Source organism: Haplochromis burtoni, unplaced genomic scaffold, assembly GCF_018398535.1.
Source record: "Haplochromis burtoni strain Fernald_Lab_line unplaced genomic scaffold, NCSU_Asbu1 Contig_2015, whole genome shotgun sequence".
Classification (NCBI taxonomy): domain Eukaryota; kingdom Metazoa; phylum Chordata; class Actinopteri; order Cichliformes; family Cichlidae; genus Haplochromis; species Haplochromis burtoni.
The window spans coordinates 11,739-17,694 of NW_024584376.1; the positions used below are offsets into that span (position 1 = coordinate 11,739).

The window sequence follows — 5,956 nt, forward strand, 5'->3', positions numbered from 1 at the left end:
TTCGACTGGCCAATCAGTGGCATGCACATGTTTACATTACACTTTGGGATCGACTCGGATCACTTTGAACTGTGGGGGTATTAAAAAGTACCTAGTACGAGATACTATCACCTAATGGAAAACCCTAAAAATCAAGTCAAGTTAAGCCAAATTATGCCGATTAGGTACTAATAAAAAAGGGCTATCAGTGCCTTCACATTAAAGTGAATGACTTCACATTTATCTCAGCCAGATCAACACAGTCTAATGATGCAAGCTCTTCATCGGACATTTAAATTAGAGGCTTAGAGAAAAGGATCAGTAGAGTGGGGATAGTTTAAAATAATAAAATGGAATAAACAAAAAACGTCCTTATCTCCCTAAAATAATATTGTTCTTGGTATTCATGAACACAGAATGTTGGATTTGTCAGTCCACAATGGGAAAAAGGACGGAAAATTTAAGGGTTTACATAAGCATCTGTCCAAGAAATCACCCTCGATGGTTCTCACAGCACACATCTTTGAGTGTAGTCTGTGGTTTGCTCCAACTTCCTCATAAATGTAACCTAAGCTGCAATCAGAAGTTCACATTGTTCCTCTTCACAGCTAGCTCTATTAAAAGCACCTGAGGGTGCTGAACACCTCTCGCTGACCCTTCAGATCTGAATCAGAAGCCTAAAGTGTTAGGATGAAAGGTTATTCCATGGAAAATTACAAAAAGAAAAGAACTTGGATGAATGAGCTAAGGAATGTTTGAGAACTGGGAAGCATGATGAGGCCACTGCAGGTTTCGTCATATTAACTAACTGAAAGGAAATGCATCTGTTTGGTACAAATAGAGCTAACTGCATCAAATGTAGTGGGCCTTCATAGTTTTAACAGGCTACAACTTTAACAACACTAAAGTAGACTAAACAGTCACTAAACATTGCAGTGACTACAAAATGAGAATTTGTTAAGCATTTTTGTTTTATCAATGAATCCATGTATTATTAATAACTGTCTTACCTATGCTATTTGTGTGGCGTTAGTTGAATAAAAGATGTGATGACACTTCTCATTAAATTGGTTTGGTATTAAATACCTGCACTATTAACCATGAGTCTCCTCTGTGTTTTGCCTAATGAAGCATTATCACCTACACCAGGACCATCATAAGGGTTATATCCGCAAGCAAGTATTTTACATGAAATAGTTCCCCTCCAGTGTGCATAGTGGGAATAGAGCAGCTGCTTGAACTAAGCATGTTTTAAAAGAGCACATGCACGTCTGTCAGGTGATATTCAGAAAAGTTCATGCCTGCAGTGCAAGTGTGTTATGATCCAGAATCATGAATGTTGTTGCTGGGTTTGGCTCCTCCTTGGCCTAGGACTAACCTGGACATGAGATGAGGCACTCCCACTCCCACTCCAACCACACATGACTTTATTTATCAAATTGTAGTTCCATAGCCGTTTGGTTTCCATGTCATGTGTCTAGCATCTTCACCTGTTTCCTCTGTGTTGGCAACAGAGTTGGCAGATGGCCCAGCCCCTCCCTGAGCCTGCTCCTGCAGCAGGTTTCTTCCTGTTAAAAGGGAGTTTTTCCTTCCTACTGTCCCACTTTGGATTTTTCTCTGTTTTCTTTGTGCTACTGAACATGGCCAAATGGGACTTTGGGAAAGCCATTGTTACCTATCTGCATATACACGTAGGACAAGCTCAGGTCCTTCCAGTTGCCACTAAAGTGCAGGCAATATTAGATTTCCCAGCATCTTAAACACACTGGGAGCTGCACCGCTGGTTGTTACCAGTCATTCTTTAAGAGTTTTTCTGAAGTAGTTGGCCCAACTAACCAGCCAGCCCCGAGGTGCCTTCATGTGGACAGAGAATTGTCGATTTGTTTAAGAGGTGACCAAAGCTCTCCTCTGCAGCGATGCTGTGCTTCCTGCTCCTTACTTCACAGTGCTCTGGGAGCTGGTGCAGTGCTCCTGCAAGGAGCATGACTTTAACCACCCCATTTGTTATTTCTCAAAAAAGTTTTAAAAAGTATCAACTTCATTATAGCGTAATCGAGAAAGAGACCTACTAGTATTGCAACATTTCGACGTGAACCTTGGCTCCAGCTCAGCTCCCAGCTTTTTGCTCTCCAATCACAATCTACTCATATTTCTGACTTGGATGCAGAGCAGGAACCTCCACCTTTGTGCTGGTCCTTATTACTGCAGCGTTTCAACATCAAAGAGAGGATGTTGGGGGAGATTGTCACATCTTGCAGGAGCTTTCCTCTCCTCAGGAGCTCCCTCTGCAGGAGGGGGAGATACAGGAGAGGTGGAGGAAGATCTCAGCCTGGGTGTTTATTGTCTTATGTAGTCTGGAAGATGAGTGGATGGTGGGGTGGGTGCAGTTTTCTCTGTGGTGGGGTTGGGTGGACTGTCCCGGGCTCTGTGGGGCCGGGAGGCGCTGCTGCACTGGGCCCCGGTCTGGATGGGCCTGGGCCCCCTTTCCCTGGTGGGTCGCGGAGTATGGGGGTGCCTACTGGGGTCAGCGGGGGAGCTGGCCCCAGGGAGGGGTCACTTGCCCCTCCCTTCCTTCCCTCCCCATCTCCAGCTGCCTCCCTCTTCCCGCTCCACCACAACCACCCACACATGCAGGCCTTGGAGTAGGGGTATGTCACCAGGGTGCAGAGGAGGCTACCCCCCCCTCTGTCCCCTTCTGGCTGCCTCTGCCTCAATTTTATCCCACAACTTAGACATTCACATTACTCACACTCTCATTACACATACATATAGGATCTTGGGGGTGGGCACGATACACGGAATCCAAAGTACCATCAGGGTGTACACCTCACCCCTGGCGTCGTTGCCCACCTCTCAAGGTTAAATACACGTAGACATTGAGGGCTAGCAGGAGGGACCATGCGCTTACCTGCTGCTCTCTGGCAGGTAGCTCCATGCCCTCCTGGGTTTTAAATGCACCTTAGAACACACATGCATCAACACTACAATGAGCAGGTGGAGGGAGGTTTGCTTCGGCAAGCGCGTACGCTAAATTGGATACGATACAGAGAAGATTAGCATGGCCCCTGCGCAAGGATGACACGCAAATTCGGGAGGTTTGGAGTCTTCTCTCACCCCCATTCTCTGCGACCTGCTGGAGCGGGAGGGGGGGGCTAGGAGGAGGAGTTGGCCGTCCGACTGCGGTCTGGAGTGTGGGGCCTCCCTGCTGCTGCGGAGTCGGGGCGGTCTGCCTCCCCCCACCGCAGGGAAAAGGGTAACACCACCTGGGTCTGGGTGCAGTTCCCCCTCCAGGGGCAAGGGTACCTAGACCCGGGGCTTAGAGTACGCTTGGGGAGTGTGATCGTGTGTACAGCGTCTCTTTATGTCTGTCTTATCTCCCCCTACCACCACTTCCCCTGCCAGTGGCGGACTCCCTCAGACATCGGTGCGTTGGTGGTTCTTTGTGTCCGGGGGTGGGCGTCCAGGTACACACCGGCTCACTCCTTGGCGGCCGCTTATCGGGGCCTGGAGCCTGGGGCTCGCTCGGGCCACTTCGGAGGTGGGGTGCCCCCGGCCTCTCGGCCTGGGGCTCGGTCACTCAGGCACGGCTGGCTGCCGGCGGAGCTCACGGGCGCGTCACTGCAACTCCCCCTGGCTTCTGCTCCGCGGCTGCTGAGTGAGCCCTCATCTGGGACTCTCCTCAGCTCTTTCTGGGACAGTGGCGCGGCTGCCCCTCTGTTGGTCTTCCTTGGTCTCTTGTGTTCTGGGGGCCTCTGGATGTCTGGAGTTTTGATCTCCTCCATACCTGCTTCATGCCCTGGAGGACGGGGCTGTGGCCCCCCCACACCCTCTAGCAGATCATTACATGAAGGAACCTTTTAAAAAAAAAAAAACAAGCGCGTCCATGCTCACAGGTGTACACACGGGTGATCACACCCACAAACTACACCCTTTTTGGCTCCTACCTCAAAGCACACTGTGTTCTGTTGATCTTATGTGCTGCACAATAATGTTTAACATTTAGTATTTACTGTCATATTCACATATATCATTGTGATGTTGTTTATTCTATTACTCTTGTTCTCTTCTGCTTGTTTTCTTTTTTCTTTCTCAGCAGGTGATCCAGGTGATTGATATATGCATTTTTTTTTCTCTGCCCGTTCTGTTGGTTTTTGTCTTTTGCCCTTCTCCCCCGTCCCTCTTCTCAGCTGTTTCTCTTTCCCTCTTTCTTTCCCCCAGTCAAGTCTGTCCCGTATTCAGTAAGTGAAAATAAAATAAACAATAAAAGGTGAATCAAATGGACCATTATGGCAAGGCTGGGATGGTCAATTTGGTAAAGTAAATCCGTTGGGCATCTTTCTTTGCCTTTAGACAACAATTCTGATGGCAAAAGAGCCAAACGGGACAGGCAAAAAAAAAAAAATAAAAAAATGTTGTTTTACATTTCATTGTATTTTACAGAGGAAGAATGTTTCCTTTATTTATATCTTTTAACTCGAACTCTGTAAGCTCTAATTGTAATTTGATTGAGTCTTAGTCAGTTTTATAGCCTTCTTACTGAAAAAGACATTAACCATAGGCCACCATGCCCCACTAAAATAAGCACCAAGCCATGTAGACATTTTTCTTTTTTGAATTGGTCTGTATATGGCCCATAAACTAAAATGAGTATGAAAGGTTTAAGTGGTAAAAGTGCTGAAAAGTCACTGATTGATATCATGCTCTGTGGCAATGGCACAACACTATACAAAAAATAAAGACAAGCACAATGATTGTGAGTCGTGACACTTGTACAGGAGAGGAAAAGACCCAGCTGTTGGTGCTGAAAAGCCATCAGGAATTAATTTTCCAGGTAACTTATTATAACTTAATAGATGGCCACATGGAATATGATAAAAATATACTGGCTGGATATAAGACGGGTGATGTGCATCCTGCCCAGAGTGGTAGTTAGAAAATCAACTGCCCATTCTAAAAGTGCAAAAATGACATGGACCTGACTGGGGCATTTCACCAGAGTGCACGCAGACTCCACCGATTATTCAACAAAGCAGTGCCTCTGCATAGTATCTCTGCAAAGAGCGTAGGATGGGCACTGTTTCCGGTCATCTCCTGTCTTGTAATTAAGAAGACACTCTAACTCAGCGGTCTCCAACCTTTCTTGTGCCATGGACCGGTTTATGCCCGACAATATTTTCACGGACCGGCCTTTAAGGTGTCGCGGATAAATACAACAAAATAAAACTAGTACCGGTACTGAAAAAAAGAAGATTTATTCATAACACACGTGAAAAGACCCAGGAAAACCGAGTTAACGATAAAAACGATAACAAAATAACGCTGAAAACCGATAAAAACCCTGAAAACCAGACATTTCACACCTGAGCCTCAACTCTCGCGGCCCGGTACCAAACGACTCACGGACCGGTACCAGTCCGAGGCCCGGGGGTTGGGGACCGCTGCTCTAACTTACCATGGCATATTGTTTATGTCGCACACTGTAAAAGAACTGCACAATTTGCTGGACATCAAGTCTGTCCTAGGGGTAACCTGGAGATAACACGAGGCTTCCCACTCCAGCCACACCTAGCAAACCGCCAGCAACACAACAACTGAAAATGCTACGCAGCAGTTTATTAGCTTCAGTAGTAAGCAATACAAAAACAGCAAACAAAAGTCTCTAATGTTCCCGAGTCCTTCCTAACCCGAAATCAAAGACAAAGAGACAAATCTCTAACCTGAGCTACGAACTAATAAACACCAGAAAAAAAGGTTCAGCAAAATATTATTTTCATTTCTACTACTGCTGCAGTCCTCAATATGTACAGTGTGATTACACAATTACCTGTTTACAAAATAATTGAAAACAAACTGATAAACAAATACACTCAAACGAAAATGCTGGCTGTTTGTTGGTGTCTCCCTTAAAATAAATGTTTGATTCATGATCTAGAGAGTGTGTCAGCCATGATGTTTTCTAAGCATTTCTTATAGCATA

At 46.1% G+C, this 5,956-nt stretch overlaps 1 non-coding gene across 1 annotated transcript; it reads left to right on the forward strand.

Moving 5' to 3' along the window:
• Positions 1-2,983: 2,983 nt before the first annotated feature.
• Positions 2,984-3,089, forward strand: LOC121813603. The gene has a single exon (XR_006053784.1). It is a non-coding gene; the product is annotated as a U6 spliceosomal RNA (small nuclear RNA).
• The last annotated feature ends 2,867 nt before the right edge of the window (positions 3,090-5,956 follow it).